Here is a 26,350-nt window from a genome sequence, read left to right as displayed (position 1 = left end):
GTCTTCTGAATGGGGCCGCTCGTGCCAGAGAGCGGCTCCTCGTAGCTCTGCCCCGTCACGTGTGCCGATTCCAGCCAATCAGGAGGCTGGAATCGGCAATGGACCGCACAGAAGACCTGCGGTCCACCGAGGGTGAAGATCCCGGCGGCCATCTTCACAAGGTAAGTAAGAAGTCACCGGAGCGCGGGGATTCGGGTAAGTACTACCCGTTTTTTTTTTTTTCATCCCTGCATCGCGTTTGTCTCGCGCCGAACGGGGGGGCTACTGAAAAAAAAAAAAACTGTTTCGGCGCGGGACAACCCCTTTAATTTCAATGGGCAATGCAGGGTGTCAAGAACGCGCTACAATGCTGAAAATAGAACAAACAGGGTTTGTTTTAGGTAAAATGCTCATCTGAGAGGCCCGATTAAAATGAATATAGGCTTAGCGCAGCATTTGTATCAGGCATTGAAAACACCCACTAAAGGCTGTAAAAAAACACGTGTGAGAGAAACCTTACAGTGTATCTGAGTTTTCAACATGTTTTCTAAAGAACACGATGTTCTCCTTGCACACTTATTTTCGGCTGTTTACACTCTGTTTCATGCTTTTAAGTTCAGATTTTCACGTGCTTTTTACTATTTTTTCGCTGTACTGTTGTTTGCAATCCACTTTCGTGTATGAGGCATGTAGCAAGCCTACCATTCTGCCAGTAGTTCACTGTCCTGACTTCCTTGTCCTTACTTGCTATGCTGTATTGCACTGTCTCTGGTCCAATAACTTGGGAGGCGGTATCTGATTGTCTGCCCCTCTGCTTTCCCAGGATGATTCAGGCATTCAGAAACATTCTGGACAAATGTTTAGTAAATCCAATGTAATGTTTGCGTGTGTAATGTGTGCACACACACAGCCACACATCCGCATGCTGTAACAGAAGGAGAGGCAGAGACTGTGGAGAATGTTATCACAATATCTGCAAATCTGTCAGCCTGCAGCCATTGAGCACATGGGAGCTGTCTATGAAGATAGCTACTCTCCCTGTTGCTAAGAAAAGCTTCCAGTGCCCTTGTTATTACAGAAACTCTGTACCTAATGGCAGAGACTGGAATTCAGAAAAGCTGGAAGGGATAACCCTAGTGGCATCCACTTCAAACATATTTTACAGCGGTTAAGCAACAAATTTTTTTCTGTAAGTACAGCATAAAACAAAAAAGATGAGACTAAAACAAGCTAGTAGATGAGCATAGGTTGTCTGAGAAATGAGTGCCCTTTTAATGTAGTATAAAGAAGTCAATGAATATTTAATAGATACTATATGAATATTGGGGCAGAGTTATTACTGCAAATATGCCAGTTTTCTGCGATGAATTGCACTAGAAAACTGTCTTGTAAACTTTACACTACGTTTGTAGCATGTTTTAGACACTTTTTTCCCACTATGACTGAAAAGGAAAGAGGTTTCACAGGAAAGGATGGGCCCAAATAAGATATTGTGTGCCAAAATTTTGCACAAAAACAGGCATATACCTAAGCCACACAATAGGTGGTATAAACTTAGACTAAAGATGTGCCATATTTATCATCTAGCATGAATCACTGTGATAACTTTGATGCATTTTAACCCTTTCCAATCCACTGTCTGACCTGTGAAGACATTATGATTTAGGCTGTGCAGCTCCGATGTTGGAAGACGTCCGTCGGGGTTCTCTTACTGTATATTGCCAGCCTCCCTGCTGCCAGAGCCTATCCAACGCGTCACCTCATGTGGTACTGGCTTTAGCCAGCAGATAGCGCCGCTGTATAACGACAGAAAAAGAGTAAGCCCCCTAAGAAAACCAGAATACAAATTGGATTGGAAAGGGTTAAGACTCACTAGTCTAAAGGCCCAATTAGACACAATGATTATCACTCAAAATTTGCTCAAAAGCCATCTTTTGAGCGATAATCGTTGTGTCTAACCGCACTGACATTGTGCAGTTTTCGTTAAGCAGTCGCTCATCGTTGTCTTTCAGCATACTGATAGACAACGATGAGCCTTATCAGGAATTCACAGCAAGATACAGCTGATACTATTGTCTCAGCTGTATCCCGCTCCCTGAAGACAGGTGGGATATGAAGAACACAACTGTCCAGTTGCTTTCTTCATCCCCCGCTCAAAGCGCTCAGCTGTATAACAGCCGGGCGCTCTGAGCAGAGAACAGCTGGATGCAGAAGACAAGTGGCCCCACTTGTCTTCTGCATCCCCCGCTTGGAGAACTCGGCTGTATAACAGCCGGGCGCTCCTAGTGGGGAACAGCTGGATGCAGAAGACAAGTGGCCCTGCTTATCTTCTGCATCCCCCGCTCAGAGCGCAAGGTGATCGCTTAACGTTTGAGCTATCACCTTGCACTGTAAATGGACACAACGATTATCACTCAAAAGACATCTTTTGAGCGGTAATTGTTGTGTCTAAATGAGCCTTAAGTTTGCACTGTCTAACTATTAGACAAGACTGATAAATCTGCCTGATTATATTTTTGCTTAAATCTTACACTACTATGCAGCGGCCTCAACTTTCCCTGATAAGTGCAGCTGATCAATGGGTTTTGGCCACAGGACCTGCTGACATCAGCCTAAAGAACAATTTTAGTCCATGCTAAAAATATTTCTTTTTGTTCATCTGTATTCTTGTCTATAGAGAGCAGCAATGAAATTGTCCTTTCATAGTAAAAATGTTCTACCTATCTACAGTGCGAATAGAATTGAAAACAGACAACCAGGTTTCCGAAGTGAGAAAGTTCTCAACTGAGAACAAATGAGACAAATGTATTAAGGGGCTTGTGCATCTTAATACATTTGTCAACGTAGCCGAGCGGAGTGTTTACTTAGAACGGCATGTGAAATGATCTTGGGCTAATGTGATTTTCGGTCTGGTCTGCCTAAATTAATGTAGATTGCTATTCTGGGATGTGAATTTATGGAGGCGTTTTGATTAATTTAGGGACTGGTCTGGAGTTAAAATTTATTTAGAGGTCTGGTCAGAGGTTTGGATTAATTTATGGGGTCTGGGCTGGGCTCTCAAATTATTTAGGGATCTGGTTTGGCATTTGAATTCCTTTTGGAGTTTGAGAGGCTAGGGATGGCTGCAGCAGTTACTGCAGTATAAGAAGTTGTTAAAGAGGTCTGGGCTGTATAGAGAAGAAAAAGAAGAATGACTACAATAAGAGAAAAGTTCACCTCTGAGTCACTGAATTTAAAGAGGTCTGGCATGTCTGTTCTAGTAAATGCATGCATATTATGTAGGAGTGCAGTACACAGAAGGATCTGTAGAGGGCTGTAGATAGGATGTCTGGTACTGCAGTGAAAGGGTTAACACCTGTTGGGTGTGGCAGTAAGCTAGATAAAAGTCTGTTCCTGTCACACTCAGGAGAGAGCTATAGCTGGCATATATTTATATTCCACAGGACTGCTACTTAATTTACAACCTGATTGGTTGTTTGGATTGGCTGATTCACAGTGATTGGTTGTTAGGGTTTGCTGATTCACCAAACAACCAATCAGGTTGCAAATCGAGCAGAAGTCTTGTGGAATATAAAAATATGCCTATAGCTCAGTGGAGCTAGGAGGGTTGCTAGCCAAAGGTCCAGTTGAGACCAGTGAAATCCTGTGCAGATCTGTTTGGGAACTGTCATTTGGGAGGTTGGCGACCCACAGGCAAGAAACCCCTTGCCAAAATAAAATAAAAATTCTTGGGCATTTTTTCTTAGCCCATGCCCTTTTTCTGAAAATACGTGAAAATGGCATGGGCTACACAGAAACTTTTTGAGATGCTACATACTAATTGTAACTATGAACCTGAATAAAATCACAAAGGTGAGAGCAAAAATGTACAAAGACATAACTTACAGAAAAAGAAGCTAAATACCCATCACCCAATACTGCAGGGCAGGCCTAATCACCATAGACCCTAGTAGTATGCAGACAGCCAGATTGAAATATGAGGGAGCTAAGTGTTCAGTGCAGCATAATGTGCAGCCACTCACCTCAACCTAAGATTGGTGGAGGGGTGACTACAGACGACATAGTCTGCATATGTGAACTGACACCAAGAGTGCCAGGCATAGATAAGTGCAACACACCATGCAGGAATACAACCTCTACTGGCAAAGCAGTGGATTGCCCTATTGCCCTGTATTACCACAGTGCGCCACACTGGCAGGGCATCCCAGCTCCCCTATTTAATAATAATAATCTTTATATAGTGCCAACATATTCCGCAGTGCTTACAAATACTACAAATAATGGGATGATACAGAAGGTAAAGGCGTAGGAAATGTGCACAGTATGGTGAGGTGGAGAGTGTGGGATGCAATACTCAGACAATGGTCAAACTTAAGCCGTGTGATGGCTGAATCGGTGTAACTACAGGGGGAGGTTCATTACGGCTAGCAGGGATTGCAGTCAGTAGGACGGGGAGTATGTTATCAGGCGGAGTAAAGAGGAGTTTAGTTTAGGGGAAATGGTATGCCTTCCTGAAGATGTGCATTTTTAGAGCACGCCTGAAGTTTTGTGTGTCGGGGGATTGCCCAGATAATTTGGGGTGGTGGGTTCCAGAGGACTGGTGCTACTCTTGAGAAGTCTTGGAGGCTGGAAAGAGAATTTCGAATTAAAGGGTCACTTAATCTGATTTTTAGCATAGTGAAGGCCGCGGGCTGGGTGGTGGATTGAGATGAGGGAGGTATGGTGCTATGGAGAGCTTTATAGATGAAGGTAGTGGGTTTGAATTTAATTCTGTATTTGACGGGCAGCCAGTGCAGTGACTGGCACAGGGCAGAGGCATCCGAGTAGCAGCTGGACAGGAAGATGAGCCTGGCTGCCGCATTCAGGATAGATTGGAGAGAGTCTGATGCAGGGGAGGACGGTTAGCAGCAAGAATAATTGAGCCGAGAGTGGATGAGGGCAACAGTGAGCATTTTTAGTGTGTCCACAGTGAAAAAAGGCACAGATTCTTGCAATGTTCTTGAGGTACAGCTGACATGTTTGGGCGAGAGATTGGATATAGGGGGTAAAGGAGAGATCGGGGTCGAATGTAACCCCAAGACAGCGAGCGTGCTGGGAGTTATGGTGGTGCCACACACTGAGATGGAGATGTCAGGATGAGGTCATTTAATAGAGGGCGGAAAAACCAGTAGGTCAGTTTTTGAGATTTAGCTCCCTCATATTGCAGTCTGGTGTCTGCATGCTACTACGGGATATGATGAATGAGTATGCCCTGCATTATCAGGTGATGCATATTTGGCCTCTTTTTCTGTGAGTAATACCTATGAACCTGCATCTGCAATATCAAAAGCAGATCCCATTGTATGTAATCATGTGGACTGCAGCTGTCATATTATAACAATCAATTAGTAGTGCTGTCAAAAGTCTCTATGCAGCCATCAGCTGATCGTCTGGCCTGCTGTCAAGTACAGTGGCCCAGACATTGTAATAAGTGGGCAGGGGAGGAAACGTCATTGCTGACTTCAATCCCATTGAAATTAATAGGAAAACCACACTGCCACGACACTTCCTGCTTCTCTTCTGGTCAGGACTGGATGTGACGTCATGTCTGCTTATGACAAAGTTCAGCCTGCTCCACTGCAGAGCGGGCCGGACAATCAGCAGCAAACTCTCCTGTATCAACTACTGAAGACCTATCAAGAGGATCAGTAAAAATTGGGCAGACAACACCTTTAACCCCTTAGTGATGGCGCTATCATAAAACTACGTCCTGCTGTTGCATGACGTGTATGGAGGGAAGTAGCGCCGCTATCTCCCTCCATACAGTGTGGGCGTCAGCTGTTTATTACAGCTGACACCCGCGGGTAATAGCCGTTCAGTCGATCGCGGCTATTAACCCTTTAAATGCCGCTGTCAATTCTGACAGCGGCATTTAAATCCCCCGAACGCTGTTTGGGGGTCCCGCACGGCCCCCCCGCGGTGAGATCGGAGGAGCCGTGCAGGTGTCATGGCAGCCGGGGGCCTAATGAATGCCCCCAGGGCTGCCTTAGCAGACTGCCTATCAAGCCATCCACACAGGGTGGCTTGATAAACTGCCTGTAAAAAAGCAGTATGACGTAATGCTATAGCATTACGTCATACTGCAGGAGAGATCAAAGCATCGCATGTTAAAGTCCCCCAGGGGGACTTCAAAGTAAAGTAAGAAAAAAGATCAATAATGTTTTTTAAATTGTAAAAAAAAAAAAAGTTATAAAAGTTTAAATCACCCCCCCCCCTTTGCCATATCAATTATTAAAAAATCTACATCATAAAATAAAAATATGTATTTGGTATCGCCGCGTCCGTAAAAGTCCGATCTATCAAAGTAGTGCATTATTTTTCCTACACAGTGAACGTCGTCCGAAAAAAAAAAAAAAGAACGCCACAATTACACTTTTTTAGTTACCCTGTCTCCCAGAAAAAATGCAATAAAAAGCGATCAAAAAGTTGTATGTATTCCAAATTGATACTATCGGAAACTACAGGACATCCCGCAAAAATTGAGCACTTGCACAACTACGTCGACAGAAAAATAAAAAAGTTATTGCGCGCACAAAATGACCGCCGAAAATAATTGAAAAAAATTAAATATCTTAAAAAAAAAATACAAGTACTACAGCAAAAAAAAAAACTATATAAGTTTGGTATCGTAGTAATCATACTGACCCATAAAATAAAAATATCAGGTCGTTTTTGTGGCAGTTTGTGTGCCGTAGAAACAGGACGCACCGAAAGATGGTGGAATGTCGTTGTTTTTTTCCATTTCTCTCCACTAAGAATTTTTAAAATGTTTTTCAGTAAATTATATGGTACAATAAATAGTGCCATTGAAAAATACAACTCGTCCCGCAAAAAACAAGCCCTCATACAGCGTTGTCAATGGATAAATAAAGGAGCTACGATTTTTTTAAAAGGGAGTAGGAAAAAACAAAAATGGAAAAAAGCAAAAAAGCTCCATCACTAAGGGCCTGTTCAGACGAGCGTGTTTTCACGCGCACATACGCACGCACAAAACTGCGCTCCTATATAAAACTATGGAGTTCCTATGGAGTGTTCACATGGGCGTGTTTTTAGTGCGTGCGAACGCGCGCAGCAACGAATAAAGGACATGCGTACCAGTTTGCTCCGTACTGCGCTGCTCTTAACATTGGCTCCTATGGGACACGCTGCACGCGAGTCCGCTCGTGTGAACGACCCAATAGACAGCAATGTCTAATTTTTTTTATGCTAAAGCTAAATGCTTTTGTGTCTTTCCCTTTGCATAAAGCACTCCATGTTGTGTTCCGGATGTGTTTGGTTGTAAACACCAATAAAGGATGTGCAGCCTGTTATATAAAGGAAGACACTTAGTAATCCAAAGTCTGCTGGGGCGCGAAAAATCGTGTGTCTCACAACTATCAATACTTAAAATACTGGCGCCATGTATATTGGCGGGAATGCTGATACAGCTCAAGGTATAAAGCGCATCTACATGCGCTCCATGCAGCCAACATCACATTTGCTAACTCGCATTTTTGCGCGCATGTTCAAACGCGCGCATTAGCGCATACACTCATCTGAACGGGCCCTAAGGGGTTAATCTAGGGCTACACTTGGATTATACAGACTACTTGCACACGAACTGTAAAAAAAAGTCACGCCGGAGATTCTTGGGCACAACTCATACCGAACAGCACATCTGTGTGCTGTCTGATGTATGGGAGTCCGCTAATGTATATGTGCCATTTCTATCCAAGAATAGGACACACTGCAATTTTTTATACTCTGACTTACTGTCCAAGTAAAACAACGTTCTTGTCTGCTATTGGTGAACGATTTGTGGACCACTTATTCTGCCCGAAAATCAGACAGAAATATTATCCATGTGCAAGTAGCCTCAGAAAAATCACTGTAATACTATTGTCCATAGGAATGCACTAAGTAGCTTGGAAATCTCTTCAAAATCACTCAAGTCAAAAAATTCCTAGAAGTTTATTTTTTTCCTCCATTGAGAAATAGGAAAATCTCTAGATGTTAAGTACTCTTTACTAAAACAAGACAACCGTATTATAGAGATGAAACCTCTAATGGTTAACCAGAAAAATTATTCAAGCTTTCAAGACTGTTGAACGCTGGTGGATCAACATATATCTGGATATATAGATATATCTATATAGATAGATAGATAGATAGATAGATAGATAGTAGAGATGAGCGAACGTGTTCGGCTCCGCCCCTTTTCGCCCGAACACCGAACTTTGCGAGCAATTCCGTGCTCGGGCGAAAAAAGTTCGGGGGTCGCCGTGGCAGCGCGGGGGGGTGCGGCGGGGAGTGGGGGGGAGAGGGAGAGAGAGAGGGCTCCCCCCTGTTCCCCGCTGCTGCCGCCCGCGCCGCCGCGCCTCTCCCCGCCCCCCGGCGCCCCCCGAAGCTTTACGCGCGGACACTGAAGTCCTCGGCAAAGCCGGTGTCCGGGTGCGTAAGTGTTCGTTAAGAACACGTTCGCTCATCTCTAATAGATAGATATGAGATAGATAGATAGATAGATAGATAGATAGATAGATAGATAGATAGATAGATAGATATAGAGATATATATATCTATATATCTATATAGATATATATCTATATAGATATATATCTATATAGATATATCTATATATATATATATCTATATCTCCACAGTATGCACACAACAGAGTAGGGAGATAGTGTGATTAATTTGCATAAAAAAATGGAAGAATGATAGTTGGGGACAGCATTTAAATAATGCTAAACCAAAGTCGAAGGACTGAAGTTTGTGTTTAAGATGAACGGGAAAGAGGTAATGACTAGGAAATCACAGATAAGGCTGATAGGTGTAAAGTGTCCAGGTAATGAGACATAAACCCTGGTGCAAAATTCAGACCATGGGTTAATGTCCGTAAAATTCTCATCAGTTTGAATTCCCTTATTTTTCTGTCTCTGTAATTTTCAAAATGTCCTTTAAGTAGTAAGACTGTTAGGTTCATTAAAACGTGATCCGGTCCAGTGAAATAGCTCCCTACGGGTGTATCCAGCTTCCTCCTTATTGTGTGCCTGTGCAGCTTCATTCTAGACTATAGTTTCTGTTCTATTTCTCCACTGTACATCATATTATGTATACCACATTTGAGGATGTACAGGAGAAAGTGTCAATAATTGTATAGTTTTGTTGTGTGTTGGGTATGGGGACTTTGGTAGGTTGTGGGTTTTACGGGGCCCCAGTCACAATCAAGAAGTGGAGCCATAGTGATTTCAAGGAATTAGCCCCAGTCTACGTGACTGCGCCTCTGGTGCTGGGGGCTGATGTGTGCCATTGTAAAAGACCTCTGAGGTGTGGTCTATCAGAAATCCCTCAGCAGGGCTCAGTGTATAGTGTGGCCTTTTTCTCAAGCTTGGTACAATACCTGTTGTGGTGTATGGACTTAATGGCCAACAGGGAGGTGTTTCCACTAGCTGGCCAATAGTCGTAATGGAAGTATATTTAGGCCTCCTTCCCACGAGCGTGACGGGCTCCGCCGCGTAATATTACGCAGTGAAGCCCGTCACGGCGCCCCCCAGAGCCCCTATACTTACCTGCAGGAGATAGCGTGAAGCCGCTTCCCCGCCCACCGCCGTCGCGTCGTGTGACACGCCCACCGCGTCATGTGACGCGGCCGGCAGTGTCACGTGACGCGCCGGCCGCGTCAAATGACGCTGCGGCGGTAGGTGGGGAAGCATTTTTTCACGCTATCTCCCGCTGGTTACAGCGGGAGATAGCGTGAACGGACGGCTTCCATTGACTGCAATGGAAGCCGTCAGCGCGTACAGCCCGTCCTCACCCGCAGCAAATAGAACATGCTGCGGGTGAGGACGGGAGAAATCGCGGTGCGTAATTCCGCGGTGGAATTACGCATCGTGAGCATTGTGCTATTAGGTTCAATAGAACCTAATAGCAGGGGGCCACGCAGCGGATTTTTGCCGCGAATTTACGCAGCGTAAATCCGTTCGTGGGAAGGAGGCCTTATTCTGGGCCTGCCTCTATATCACTGCCTGTGATTGGTCTTTGGTATGGCAGCAGTTCTCGGCAGCTAAGAAACAGTGGTAATACTATAACTGTGAGGCTTATTTTCTTTTGTCTAGCTCTGTTCTATATATTGCTTTTCTATCTGCTGTATATTCTTTCCTACACTATATGACGTTGATGTAAGAGTTGAACGTCAAGGTGAAGGTGTGCAAGGGCCGACTGATACGCTACAGTGGAGCAGCTCCCCATGAAAAGAAACTAGAGGTCTACCAGACATGTGTCTTAAACAACAGTTTGGTGAACCCTACTGCGTACGGTGCTCCGAAGTAGGCGGATGGTCACTGCACCTGTAATAACAAAGGTGTATCAGAAGAAAAGGCTTCAATTTGCATGGTAGTATTGGAAATGGATCACCGCTGATTCATCAAACAGATGGGCATCAGAGAACAAGCTCCCTGCAACCACTGCTGGAAGAACACAACCTGGTGGATATTAGCCGGTAGTCATAATAATCTGACTCAACTCTGCATAATGCAAGTATAAGCATGTATAGCTACAGTATATTTATCACCTTTGGATGACCAACTTCGATGAATGAGCCCTGGCTATATATTTTAATGGCATATAATAAATGTTATGTTCTAAGTTAGTCCCGTTTTGTTATTTTTTTTGTAATAAATTGGCTTCCTACATCCATTATGACTTTTCTGATAGTTGCTTAGTTAGTGAAAATTAGGGTAAGAATTTTTAAAAGGCAGGGGATCAATGACAAATCTCTCTGACATAACAGGCAAACATGGAAGCTCTTGGGCTCTAAAAAAATGTGACATGAGCCCTCCTTCTAATCAACTATCCTAATTACTAACTTATTATTTTCCCTTATATAGTGCTCTTGATTTTTTATGGGCACTTCAATCTATGGGCTCCTCTGTAATAGTGGCCTAGTTGCATCTATAACCTTTGTGCCTTCTATAGCTATCCTTAGGCATATTATGCATATATACATCTTAATATTTGCACCGTATGATTAGTAATGCAAATCTAAAGGGTTTGGAGTACTTTTCACACAATGCACTATTGACTTACACTGATCTATAAACTTGTACTTGGAATTTCACAATGCATTGTATATTGTTTAGAAGACAAAAGACCTCTTGTATCTGTTGCCATGTGTAATCACAACACACAAAACATCCTTTCCAGACAGTAGAATTTTTTTGTCTTCAGTCATTTAATTATTACATGTTGTTATGAGTGCAGAGATTTCACCGGGATCTCTTTAATGGTCTATGATAATATATAAAATGTATTCTCTGCATCTGTCCTAAAGCTATATCTGATGGACATGTTTTTGCAGCCAACATCGAATCCTTAATCATCTACATTTTTCATCAAATTGGTTGGAAAACATGAAGCGCTGTAGACTTTATCTTGGAATAATTTGAAGAAAAGTTATAGTTTTAACAAAAGTGCATCCTTTTATACTTACAAATCCCACTTGTTATGGAAGAAAGCAAGAATCTGAAGTACTAGAAAATTTGCAAAGCGTGAATCCATTATTCTAGTGCAAATGTGCAGAAGTTTTCACGTTCCCCCACTCTCTAGTCATCCGAACTGTATAACCCTGTAAATACTGAACAATCACTGCATTAGGGATAATTATCATGTGAGAATAGTCTACCACCATGTGTTAGTGTAGGCTTCAAGAACCCCAACGGTCCTTCTTAGGGCCACATCTGACCGTGTGCAGTACTGTGGAGGCTGCTGTTAGCAGTGTTGCACATTTTTTTTTTTTTGGTATATCGGCCGTGCAGAGCATTGCGCCCTGCAGTAATACTCCAGGGACAGAATTGTGTAGGCAGGGCCAGAAGACATATATTATAGATTGAATATACGCAGTGGTCCTTTTGAAAAAAATAATGAAAAAAAATCTATTTGGCCTGCCTGTCACTGTGCTCAGTGTTCTGGGTCCGTGTCTGCTGGGGGTAGTAGTTCTCCAAATAAATACGCAACCAGCTAAGTGTTACAGCAGGCTTGCGCCAAATTATTTCCTGGCTCTGAAATCACCGGTCTGTTGCAGTTAATAACAGTGCAACACTGCAGTTCCGTCACACACATCAGGGACAGAATTGTGTAGGCAGGGCCAGAAGACATATATTATAGATTGAATATGCGCAGTGGTCCTTTTCAAAAAAATATTGGAAAAAAATCTATTTGGCCTGCCTATCACTGTGCTCAGTGTTCTGGGTCCGTGTCTGCTGGGGGTAGTAGTTCTCCAAATAAATACGCAGCCAGCTAAGTGTTACAGCAGGCGTGCGCCAAATTATTTCCTGGGGTTCCGTAAACGAAGTCAGCCTCCAACCACAGGCCAATAAGCGGCACATTTAATTACAGCGTTCTGTTTCTGCACTACTGCTAATACACCATGCTGAGGGGTAGGGGTAGGCCTATAGGACGTGGACGCGGGCGAGGACGCGGAGGCCCAAGTCAGTGTATGGGCACAGGCCGAGCCAGTGCGGTGGCCAGGGGTAGAGGCAGGGCCAGACCGAATAATCCACCAACTGGTTCCCAAAGCGCCCCCTCGCGCCATGCCACCCTGCAGAGGTCAAGTTGCTCTACGGTGTGGCAGTTTTTCACAGAGACGCCTGACGACCGACGAACAGTGGTGTGCAACCTTTGTCGCGCCAAGATCAGCTGGGGAGGCACCACCACCAGCATGCGCAGGCATATGATGGCCAAGCACCCCACAAGGTGGGACGATGCCCGTTCACCGCCTCCGGTTTGCACCACTGCCTCTCCCCCTGTGCCCCAACCTGCCACTGAGATCCAACCCCCCTCTGAGGACACAGGCAGTACCATCTCCTGGCCTGCACCCACACCCTCACCTCCGCTGTCCTCGGCCCCATCCAGCAATGTCTCTCAGCGTAGAGTCTAGACGTCGCTAGCGCCACAGTTTGAGCGCAAGCGCAAGGAAGACGCCACGCACCCGCACGCTCAAGCGTTAAACGTGCACATTGCAAAATTGATCAGCCTAGAGATGCTGCCGTATAGGCTTGTGGAAATGGAGGCTTTCAAAAGCATGATGGCGGCGGCGGCCCCGCGCTACTCGGTTCCCAGTCGGCACTACTTTTCCCGATGTGCCGTCCCAGGCCTGCACGACCACGTCTCCCGCAACATTGTACGCGCCCTCACCAACGCGGTTACTGGCAAGGTCCACTTAACAACGGACACGTGGACAAGCACAGACGGGCAGGGCCACTATATCTCCCTGACGGCACATTGGGTGAATTTAGTGGAGGCTGGGACAGAGTCAGAGCCTGGGACCGCCACGTCCTACCCACCCCCCGAATTGCGTCCCCCAGCTCGGTGGTGGTATCTGCGGGGGTGTATGCTTCCTCCCCTAAACTACCCTCCTCCTCCTCCTACGCAACCTCTGTCTCGCAATCAAGATGTGTCAGCAGCAGCACGTCGCCAGCAGTCGGTGTCACGCGGCGTGGCAGCACAGCGGTGGGCAAGCTTCAGCAGGCCGTGCTGAAACTACTCAGCTTAGGAGAGAAGAGCCACACGGCCCACGAACTGCTGCAGGGTCTGACAGAGCAGACCGACCGCTGGCTTGCGCCGCTGAGCCTCCAACCGGGCATGGTCGTGTGTGACAACGGCCGTAACCTGGTGGCGGCTCTGCAGCTCGGCAGCCTCACGCACGTGCCATGCCTGGCCCATGTCTTTAATTTGGTGGTTCAGCGCTTTCTGAAAAGCTACCCCCACTTGTCATACCTGCTCTGAAAGGTGCGCCAGCTCTGCGCACATTTCCGCAAATCCCACACGCACGCTGCCACCCTGCGGACACTGCAACATCGGTTTAATCTGCCAGTGCACCGACTGCTCTGCGACGTGCCCACACAGTGGAACTCTACGCTCCACATGTTGGCCAGACTCTATGAGCAGCGTAGAGCTATAGTGGAATACCAACTCCAACTTGCGCGGCGCAGTGGGAGTCAGCCTCCTCAATTATTTACAGAAGAGTGGGCCTGGTTGGCAGCCATCTGCCAGGTTCTTGGAAAATTTGAGGAGTCTACCCAGATGGTGAGCGGGGATGCTGCAATCATTAGCGTCACCATTCCTCTGCTATGCCTCTTGAGAAGTTCCCTGCAAAGCATAAAGGCAGATGCTTTGGAATCAGAAACGGAGGCGGGGGAAGACAGTATGTCGCTGGATAGTCAGAGCAACCTCATGTCTATATCTCAGCGCGTTGAGGAGGAGGGGGAGGAGCATGAGGAGGAGGGGGAAGAGACAGCTTGGCCCACTGCTGAGGGGACAGATGCTGCTTGCCTGTCATCCTTTCAGCGTGCGTGGCCAGAGGAGGAGGAGGAGGAGGAGGAGGGGGAGGAGCATGAGGAGGAGGGGGAAGAGACAACTTGGCCCACTGCTGAGGGTACAGATGCAGCTTGCCTGTCATCCTTTCAGAGTGTATGGCCAGAGGAGGAGGAGGATCCTGAAAGTGATCTTCCTAGTGAGGACAGCCATGTGTTGCGTACAGGTACCCTGGCACACATGGCTGACTTCATGTTAGGATGCCTTTCTCGTGACCCTCGCGTTACACACATTCTGGCCACTACGGATTACTGGGTGTACACACTCCTCGATCCACGGTATAAGGAGAGCCTTTCCACTCTCATTCCCGAAGAGGAAAGGGGTTCGAGAATGATGCTATACCACAGGGCGCTGGTGGACAAACTGATGGTAAACTTCCCATCCGACAGCGCTAGTGGCCGAAGGCGCATTTCCGCGGCCAAGGTAGCAGGGGAGGCACAGAGATAAGGCAGCATGTACAGCACAGGCAGGGGAACACTCTCTAAGGCCTTTGACAGTTTTATGACTCCCCAGCAAGACTGTGTCACCGGTCCCCAGTCAAGGCTGAGTTGGCGGGAGCACTGTAAAAGGATGGTGAGGGAGTACGTAGCCGATTGCACCACCGCCCTCGGTGACGCCTCTGCCCCCTACAACTACTGGGTGTTGGAGCTGGACACGTGGCCTGAACTCGCGCTGTATGCCCTGGAGGTGCTTGCTTGTCCTGCGGCTAGCGTCTTGTCAGAGAGTGTGTTTAGTGTGGCTGGGGGAATCATCACGGATAAGCGTACCCACCTGTCAACCGACAGTGCCGACAGGCTTACACTCATCAAAATGAACAAAGCCTGGATTTCACCAGACTTCTCTTCTCCACCAGCGGACAGCAGCGATACCTAAGCAATACGTAGGCTGCACCCGCGGATGGAAGCATCGTTCTCTATCACCATCCAAAACGGGGACCTTTTTGCTTCATCAATCGGTGTATAATATTCATCCTCCTCCTCCTGCTCCTCCTCCTGAAACCTGACGTAATCACGCCGAATGTGCAATTTTTCTTAGGCCCACAAGGCTCAGTCGTATAATTTTTCTAAACAATTTTTATACGTTTCAATGCTCATTAAAGCGTTGAAACTTTCACCTCAACCAATTTTTATTTTAACTGGGCTGCCTCCTGGCCTAGTTACCAATTAAGCCACATTAACCAAAGCCATTAATGGGTTTCACCTGCCCTCTCGGTTGGGCATGGGCAATTTTTCTCAGGTACATTGGTACTGTTGGTACACCAATTTTTGTGGGCCCTCGCCTACAGTGTAATCCAATAAATTTTTGGCCCACCTGCATTACAGCTGACATAACATCAGCTGTGATGGGCAATGCAATGGGATATATTTATGTACCGCCGGTGGGTTCCAGGGAGCCACCCATGCCGTGGGTCCACAGGGAGTTGTAACTGCATGTGTCCACTTCTAAAGAACCCCAGTCTGACTGGGGCATGCAGTGTGGGCCGAAGCCCACCTGCATTAAACATGACATTACTACCTCAGCTGTGATGGGCAATGCAATGGGATATTGTTATGTACCGCCGGTGGCTTCCTGGCACCCACCCATGCTGTGGGTCCACAGGGAGTTGTAAATGCATCTGTTTCCACTTCTAAAGAACCCCAGTCTGACTGGGGCATGCAGTGTGGGCCGAAGCCCACCTGCATTAAACATGACATTATTACCTCAGCTGTGATGGGCAATGCAATGGGATATTTTTATGTACCGCCAGTGGGTTCCAGGGAGCCACCCATGCTGTGGGTCCACAGGGAGTTGTAATTGCATGTGTCCACTTCTAAAGAACCCCAGTCTGACTGGGGCATGCAGTGTGGGCCGAAGCCCACCTGCATTAAACATGACATTACTACCTCAGCTGTGATGGGCAATGCAATGGGATATTGTTATGTACCGCCGGTGGCTTCCTGGCACCCACCCATGCTGTGGGTCCACAGGGAGTTGTAAATGCATCTGTTTCCACTTCTAAAGAACCCCAGTCTGACTGGGGCATGCAGTGTGGGCCGAAGCCCACCTGCATTTCATCTGACGTTAGCTCTGCTGTGATGGGCACGGCAATGGGATACATTTATGTACAGCGGGTGGGTTCCAGGGAGCCACCCATGCTGTGGGTGCACACGGAATTCCCATTGCGGAGTTGTACCTGCCTGTGACTATTTATAAAAAACCGCGGTCTGACTGGGGCATGCAGACACCTTGACAGAATGAATAGTGTGTGGCACATAGGTTCCCCATTGCTATGCCCACGTGTGCAGCTCCAGATGGAGGTGGCACAGGATTGGATTTCTCATTGCTTCTGTACAGCATTGTGGACTATCGCCCCGCCCCTTTTAAAGAGGGTCGCTGCCTTGCCGTGCCAACCCTCTGCAGTGTGTGCCTGCGGTTCCTCTGGCAGACGCACTTATAAATAGACATGAGTGTGGCGTGGCATGAGGGCAGCTGAAGGCTGGGCAGGGACAGTTTGGTGTGCGCTGTGGACACTGGGTCGTGCGGGGGGGTTGGGCAGCATGTAACCCAGGAGAAGTGGCAGCGGAGTGTCATGCAGGCAGTGATTGTGCTTTGTTGGAGGTAGTGTGGTGCTTAGCTAAGGTATCCATTGCTAATGAGGGCTTTTCAGAAGTAAAAGTTGTTGAGGGGGTGGCCCACTCTTGCCGCTATTGTGGCTTAATAGTGGGACCTGTGAACTTGAGATGCAGCCCAACATGTAGCCCCTCGCCTGCCCTATCCGTTGCTGTGTCGTTTCCATCACTTTCTTGGGTTTTGCAGATTTTCACAAATGAAAACCTTAGCGAGCATCGGCGATATACAAAAATGCTCAGGTCGCCCATTGACTTCAATGGGGTTCGTTATTCGAAACGAACCCTCGAGCATCGCGAAAAGTTCGTCTCGAGTAACGAGCACTCGAGCATTTTGGTGCTCGCTCATCTCTAATCACAATCCTTGACTGGTGATTGCTACAGGGACCTGGTAGCTGACCATCTGCACCCATATCTTCAGAAAGTCAGAAGTTTCCCTGACTACAGTTCCATCTTTCAACAGGACAAAACTACATGTCATCGAGCCTTGATGACTAGACAGTGATTGGGGGAACATGACAATGAATTCTTTGCCCACCCTTGGCTCACAAACTTACCAGACGGTAACCCCATTGAATATGTTTTGGATATGCTGGACAGGACTGTGAGATCTGCTCTCACTTATCTGCAAAATATGCACCAACTGACAGAGCTGCTGCAGTGGACATGTGTTGAGTATAAAGGATGTTCTCCATCTTGTAGAATCTGTTCTTTGATATCTGAAAGCTGTGGTCGCCCAAAAATGTGGACAAACCCCTTATTGAGTAGGTGTTCCTAATGCAATGATCATTTGGTGTAAGTACAAGAGAGTCAATCTAAAAACATTAAAGTGGTTATCTTGAGACTCATACTTATTTAAAGGGGTTGTCCCATGGCAGAAATGTAAATTTTTTCTCTTCCCAGTCCCCCTTCTAAAGCAAACATACTACACTACCCGTGGAAAGCGTTTTTAAACAGCGTTTCTACTCACCATTAGCTCGTTTCGTGAACTTATAAAAATTCTTCTTTCAAGATGGCCGCTGGTCATTTCCCAAGGTGCACCGCGGTTTTCTCCCATGGTGCACTGCGGGTCTTCTCCCATGGTGCACTGTGGATGTTCTGCTGTCTGAGCTCCATTGCCGATTCCAGCCACCTCATTGGCTGATCGGCACCATGTGACGGGGCGGAGCTACGCGATGATGCTAAGAAGGGGGAGGAGCCAGGACGCAGCTAGTGAGAAAGGACCTTACAGAAGGGGATTCCTGTCTGCACAAGTTCGACTGTTCGTGCGACCAGAGAAGCAGTTTGCTCGTCGCCATGGAGACGGGGACGCCAGCACCATGAGGGGTTAAGTGTATAACTTCTGTATGGCCAATATTTAATGCACGATGTATATTACAAAGTGCATTAATATGGCCATACAGAAGTGCTGAACCCCACTTGCTTCTGCAGGACAACCCCTTTAAGTCCAATACAGATCCAGCAGTGCTGAAAACGTCATCTCCAGCCCGGTTCTGGTACAGATCACATGGTATAGGTTCCCCCTCGTTGCACAGTTGATGCATGACATCTAAGGAGTAATTTTTTTGGACTCCCTATTCTTGCAGCTGATTTGGACAACATTGAGCTCTGGAATTGAATGCTACAAAAACCTATTACAATTCAGGACATATCATGGGCAGAGCAGTAAGGTTCTTAATATGGATTGCCCTTGTCAGAACAACAATTCTGGTATGTATAGATAGCCTCATAGAGATGGATGTCATAGGGTGAGATTTAGGCTCCCAGCTAATTCTCGTATCTGGAGTCCTGGGAATATGTTTATATGTTTATATTTATACGTAAGCTGTTTATTTTGTTTTTTTTTATAGAGTATATAATAAAGGTTACATTTTAACTGAAGTCATTCTGTGATACATGTATTCAGATGATAGCCAGATTTCTTGCTACCTCTTGCAGAAATCCCTGGGCTTGCATTCTTATTCTTCCCACTTTTTTCTCTTTTTTTAATACCTTTTATTTGTAACTCTTATTCTAAATAAATATTACTGTAATTCTACACAGTGAGACAAGAGACTTTAATGGAAGAATCTCCTTATCAGTACAATGTGACCCGGTGCTGAAACCAAGGCAGATGTGGAGGTATCGGCACAGTTGGACTTGAATTGGATTGTCCCTCATGAGTACATATTTTGAAGCCCTATCATCATGTGGCCAACACAAACAATTTTCCATTGATCTATTGTTTGCATGGATACCGGTATTCTTACAGAACTTTAACCCATGTTGGACAGAGCCTTCAGCTGTAGCTATTGCAAAGACCTTCCTCTACTAGCACAGCATTCCTTGATGGGCATATTAGAAGAGGTTGTTTAAAATACGGTAATTAATAACAATTCTAAAATGATACAAATAATAAATTACAAAGTAAAATGAATAATTTACTCATAAAATAAATAATTTAATACCTGAAAGCTTTCCTTCTGCTTTCTGTTTTTTTTGAAAACCCATTAAAATCAATGGGGAAAAAAACAAAAATGTTAATTCCATTTTAATTCAGTTTCGGAAAATTTGCCTTTGCATTGTTTTTTATTTTCTACTGGGCAAATACTGATCCGCTTTTACCCCATTGTATATAATAGCAGTACGGAGGTAGAAACAGAAAATAATAGGCAATGCAATTTTTTTTTTAAATGTCCGTAAAAATACGACTAGGTGAATAGATATCTAGATTTGTATTATAGTCCGCAAAACGTGGAACACAGAGTTAAAATATGCTCGTCTGAAACTAGTCTAAGATAAAGTATGGGCAACTGGTCTACAGTTTTATACACAAAGCAATAATGTTGCTTCCTTCTCAAGTGAAGACAATAATCACCTGAGAGCCATAGACAAGACTTTGTTTTATTAGAAACGGAACCTTGCTTTCTTATCCTAGCCACCTCTGACATTGAAATGCTGTTTTATGATCATTTTGTGTCTGCTTCTCACAAAATGAACATTTTGCTTTGCCTCAAATGTCAGTATTCATCAGAAATCTTCTCATTACAAAACACTGGTTGCACCTTTCTAAAGCCTATGGCACGAGTCCAAGTTGTAACCAGCTAAATCCATTCATATGTCTAGCAAATTATTTTTTGGTTGAGCGCCAATCAGCTTTTGTAACATGTCCTGTGAATACGAAATGGAATTTCCATCTAAATAACGCAGCTTATTATGGAATCCGCAAGTAGACGCCTTTACATGTGACACTTCATTTGAGGGCAGATATATAACATTTTCAGCCAGTAGATGGCACTGTAAATAGAAAGGCAGTGTACAACATCATTCAGTATCAAAACCCCATGACAAACGCAAAACTATTGAAGTTACTGCTGTGCTTAGAAAATAGATAGCTGGAAATATAAATGTTAACAATAAACTATAAGAAAGTGTAAATAATACACACAAAAAGTAAACAAAAAAGCAACAGCACTGCATGATATATCAAAATAGAGGTGATGCAACTCAACAAGGAGAAATAAGTTGATTAACGTTTATTGCACAAACTATTCTGGTATGTCCTTTCTATGGAAACATAAGTATAACCCACATTTATCACCACCATTAAAGGGCTTGTCTGATAATCGGACAATGTTGCTACAATAGCCCCAATTAACACACAGAGCAATACTTACCTGTTCTCTATCACAGGGATCCAGTGCTGTTGCCCCACCGCCCTTCTGGTGATTGTTGTGCAAGACGATGTCAGCAGAAGCCAACTGAGGGCTGCAGCAGCATCACTGCTCATCCTTCTGTGCTCATATCTTGGGTGCCATGATGCCAGGGGGTTAGAATGGAGACACTGCAGCTTCTGATTGGCTGGAGCAATTAGGTGACTTCCACTAACGTCATCTTCTACAGCAATCATTAGGAGGACAGTGGGGCAACATCATTGGATCCCTGAATCCTATAAGAATACAGCCATAATCCCACCAAAAATGTCAGTCTTAAATATTTATTAATATGGCAACCTCAAAATTAATGTCTAAGACAGGAATGCAAAAATTATTAGAAAATAGTTTTTATTATATACCGTATATACACGAGTATTAGCCGACCCGAGTATAAGCCGAAACAATAAATTTCACCACAAAAAACTGGGAAAACTTATTGACTCGAGTATAAGCCGAGCTATACTCGAGTATATACTAGGTAAAAAAAAAAACCTACACACTCCTCTCCCAGCCGGCATCTGTGTCTGTGCGACAAGCTGCTTAAATTCTCCCCGCTATCATCCCCCGCTGTCCTCTCTGCTTGGTTCTGTCCGTGCTGGGTAAGCGCTGTGATTGGATTGAGCGCAAGCCAATCACAGCTGGCGCTCGATCCAATCACAGCACTTACTTACACAGCACTGACGGCAGGGCATTTGAAAGCCAAGCAGGGAGATGACAGTGAGGAAAATTCTAAAGCAGCTTGATTGGCTGTGAATGATCGAGCGCCGGCTGTGATTGGCTGACGCTCGAATTAATCACAGCTCTTACTTACACAGCACTGGCGGCGGGGGATGACAGAGCCAAGCAGGGAGATGACAGCGGAGGCGCAACCAAGGTCAGTGTCATGCATATAATAAAGTGTTACCACATAAACAAGGATCTGGAAATCCCTGCGCCCGATGTGCTTCCTTCAGAGGGATCTTCTATGTGTGTCCTGAGGTGATGTATTTCCCTTGTATTGATGCTGCATTTCCTTCATGTTCTGCTTTTTAAAATGTTGTTTTTATTATATATGTGATTTTCAGTAAACAATTTTTTAATGATAATTTCTGCAGTTCTGCCTTGGACATTGATCATTGGATCCTTGCGGCAGAGGATGGACAAGTGCTGCTCTGTTTGCTATTTTAGGACAACTGGGGCTTTTGCAGTAAGCGCTGCGGAATATGTTGGTGCTACGCAAATAAAGTTTATTATTATTATGTCATCCACAATGCAAAAATCCTCCAGAAACCTACTGGCAGATTTGCTGCCAATCCACACCAAATCCTCAGCAACTTCTGTAAGTGCAACATGCGGATTTGCTGCAGATTTCACATCTGATTTCAACCTCTACATTGAAAAGGGTGAAAAAAGCTGTGAGAATAAGTGGCAGAAATGGTCATGCCGAGGATTTGAAAAACTACACTGCATGTCAATTTCACAACATGTGGATGAGATTTGTTAATATCTCATCCACAAGCCCATTGCATAAATTGGTACAGCAAATCTGCAGTATGGTGCCTCAGTGGTTAACACCGGTGCCTGGCAGCACTGTTCTCAATTCAATATCAGGCATAGGAGAACAAAATTCTATGTTCTGTGTAGTTTTTTTTTCTCCAAAAGTATCAATAGGTGAATTTAGTTTTTGAGCCCCCTTGAGGACAAGGACCAATATGAATGATGGCAAACGGTGAAATATCTACATGTGTCTTATTTGTATAACAAAATATTTTCAACCCTTCAGAAGATAAAACTCTATAGGGCAGATTAAGGCCACCTGAACACAGGTGTGCCGGCGCATGCGCAGACCGGAGCCGGGTGAGTGACGTTTCTGTGCAGGGCTCTGCGAGCCCCGCACTGAAATAGAGCGTGCTGTGGTTTGTTTGCCGCGCGAGATTTCACGCAGCCAAACCGCAGCCGTCTGCCTAGGATTGCGTTTGCTAACGCAATCCTATGGCAGCTTCCAAGGGCGGAAATTCCACGGGAAATCCCGCCCGTCTACAGGTGGCCTAACTATTAAAAATGTGTCAGTTTCCTGACCCAAATTGAGGCAGAAAATTTTCTTCCAGGTTTTGTACTACACTTATAATGTGTTTTAGGTAGCTTTGGACATTTTTTTACTGCATCATACAAAATGCAACATCATGCACTGAAAAGGAGTCAAATTTGTGCCAGATTTGTTGGCAACTTCGTCAATTAATAAGTGGTATAAAGTTAGACTAGACAGTCTAAAGATATGTGAGACTTATCATCAAGCAAAGCCACTGTGATAAATCTGGGCCATTTCCCACAACTGCCTAATCTAAGCTTGCACGGTCTAATTATTAGACAATCGAGATGAGTGAACTTTTGAAAAGTTTGGTTCGAACCAAATCTCAGAAACCCCCTAAAACAGGTATTGAGGGATAAGAGAGGCAGTGGCTAGCACTGATGCCTTGCAGTGCTTGTATTTCAGGGTTTTAGCAAAAGTTCAATCTGAATTCGGGTTCTACAGGTTCGGTTTGCTCATCTCTACTAGACAGTAATAGTAAAGCTGCAACCACCAAACGCCAACAGCACTCATAATAAATTTACTATCAGAGGTATACATACCTACAGTATAATCAATACTCTAACCATGTTAAATAATGCAAGGTTCTTGGTATATTATGATCAAATTAAATTGGCCCACATGCCAACATCCAGGTGACCAAGCTTTCAGACGCTAATACCAGGTGGTTTAATCTAAACCTGGGAAAGATGGGTACCTACCTCTCAGAATGCTCCCCTCTTGGGACTAAGCCTACAAATAAAACCAGGGAAGGTAGGATACCATTTATATGGTCCAGTAGAAGGGACAGAAGCTAAATGGGCAGTGGGCGTGCACAACCAGGTGAAGGCAGCCAAAACTTTGCAATATTTGTAGAAAAAAGGATAAAATAGGTCAGCACTTCCCAATAGAAATCTACAGGTGCATGTTAAACCATGGCTGCAACATACAATAGAAGCAGAAACCAAAAAGTGGCAATAGCACTCAAAATACATTTACTATCAGAGGTATACATACCTATAATCAATACTCTAACCACATTAAGTAATGAAAGGTTCTTGGTATATAATTTGGACATTGGTAGATGGCCAATGTAATTTGATCATGCACGCTCACCGCCCATTTAACCTCTGTCCCTCCTACTGGACCATATAAATGGTATCCTACCTTCCCTGGTTTTATTTGTAGGCTTAGTCCCAAGAGAGGAGCATTCTGAGAGGTAGGTACCCATCTTTCCCAGGTTAAGATTAAACCACCTATTAGCGTATTAGCGTTAGGACTAGAGATGAGAGAGCACCCAAATGCTCGGGTCCGCGTTATTTGAGTCAAGCTTTTCGTAAAATTCGAGAGCTCTTCTCGAGTAACGAACCCCACTGACTACAATGGGAGACTCGAGCGTTTTTGTATGTGGGACGCCGGGTCCCGAGCTTTTTTTTTTTTTTTTCTTGGTTCGTGTTCTCTTTCTCTCTCCCCCTGCCTGTCAGCCAAAAAATTCGCCATTGACGCGCGCGCTGCGTCGCGGCGGGGAGGGGCCAAAACAGGCACGTCACAGCGGGGAGGGGCCAAAAACTGGGGCGGTGTTGAACATGGCGTGATGCTCGTTCGAGTAACGAACACCATCGAGTACACTCGATCGTGTAATACTCGAACGAGCATCAAGCTCGGCAGAGTACGTTCGCTCAACTCTAGTTAGGACCCATCTGAAAGCTTGGTCACCTGGATGTTGGTAGATGGGCCAATGTAATTTGATCAGCTACTGTAGTCCTCGGCCACCCACACAGGATCACTTTCTTGTTACGGGATTCATAAATTCCGCCTCCATGAAGCAATGGCTGTGCTTGATTCTTTGAACGCTGCTCAGCCAATCAATGCAGTGCTTGATGAACCAATCACAGCCATTGCTTTGTGGAGGCGGGATTTATGAATTGGCTGAGCCATGGCTCAGTTAATTCATAAATCGTGCCTCCACGACATGATGGCTGCGATTAGTTATTTGAGCGCCGTGGCTCAGCCAATCAATGAAGCGCTCAAAGAACCAATCATAGCAATCAGTTCGTGGAGGCAGGATTTATAAGTCCTGTAACCAGGAAATGATCTTGTGTGGGTGTCCGAGGACTGCAGGAACCACACCGGGGCTCTGGAGAGCATAGGCATAGAAGCAGTACAAGCAGCACTAGGGAATCTTCTTATTGTAAAATCACATCTTGAGATTTATCTTTATTAAAGGGGTTGTCCCGCGGCAGCAAGTGGGTCTATACACTTCTGTATGGCCATATTAATGCACTTTGTAATGTACATCGTGCATTAAATATGAGCCATACAGAAGTTATTCACTTACCTGTTCCGTTGCTAGCGTCCTCGTCTCCATGGTGCCGTCTAATCTTCAGCGTCTAATCGCCCGATTAGACGCGCTTGCGCAGTCCGGTCTTCTCCTTTGCTGAATGGGGCCGCTCGTGCCGGAGAGCGGCTCCTCGTAGCTCCACCCCGTCACGTGTGCCGATTCCAGCCAATCAGGAGGCTGGAATCGGCAATGGACCGCACAGAAGCCCTGCGGTCCAACGAGGGTGAAGATCCCGGCGGCCATCTTCACAAGGAAAGTATGAAGACGCCGGACCGTGGGGATTCGGGTAAGTACTATCTGTTTTGTTTTTTTTATCCCTGCATCGGGTTTGTCTCGCGCCGAACGGGGGGGCTATTGAAAAAAAAAAACCCGTTTCGGCGCGGGACAACCCCTTTAAGTCTATTAAAAAGCAACGTTTTGGCCCACGTAAGGCCTTTCTCCTGCTGGACAGCAGTGGGAGAGACCTGGACCGAGCCTGCTAGGTAATGTGTTCCTATTTTTTTAATGTAATGTAAGGGTTTATTTTTGGGGTGGGGCTTATATTTAAAGCCTTCCTGAAAAATCTAAGCTAGGGCTTATTTTCGGGGTAGAGCTCATCTTCAGGGAAACATTGTATGGCAAAAGTTTTTTTTAACGTTTATCTTTTTTTTTTTTCTAAAGAATTAGTAAAACTTTTAAAACCTATTTTAACTTTTTTTAGTCCCCATAGGGGACATGAACTTGCGATGCTTTGATCGCTCCTGCAGTATGATGTAATGCCATATCATATCGCGATCTCGGGCACAGCTTGATAGGCACTCTGCAATAGCAGCCCTGGGCCTCTCAGAAGGTCCTCAGCTGCCATGACAGCCGCACGGCAACCCGCAGTTTCATCGCGGGGGCCATACAGGACTCCAAACATCGGTCAGGGCATTTACAGGGTTTTGCAGTTCCGATGAGTGGAGCGGGTGCCGGCTGTAAGAGCTGCCACCCATGCTGTATGGAATGGGATCGACCCACGATCTCCCTCCATACATACCTCAAAGCTACTGGATGTAACTGTACACCATGTAGCGTTAAGGGGTTAAAGAGTTGTGCAACTGTTGCTAATGTGCTAAAAACACTCGTCTAACTGAGCAGTAAGGAAGGTGTCTAAACTTTTGGTCTCTGATTTTGGCATTACCAGACTATACTGCATTCTCCACTCTCGATATTGGCTTATTGTACAGACCTGCCTATAGTCTGCACCAACTCCTGATCTGTTTATACCGTGCTGAACCTACTCTGTGTTCGCCGATTCCTGGACTGTCTC

This window comes from Eleutherodactylus coqui, chromosome 9 (assembly GCF_035609145.1).
Source record: "Eleutherodactylus coqui strain aEleCoq1 chromosome 9, aEleCoq1.hap1, whole genome shotgun sequence".
Lineage (NCBI taxonomy): Eukaryota > Metazoa > Chordata > Amphibia > Anura > Eleutherodactylidae > Eleutherodactylus > Eleutherodactylus coqui.
Note: the sequence above shows the minus strand (reverse complement) of the source record.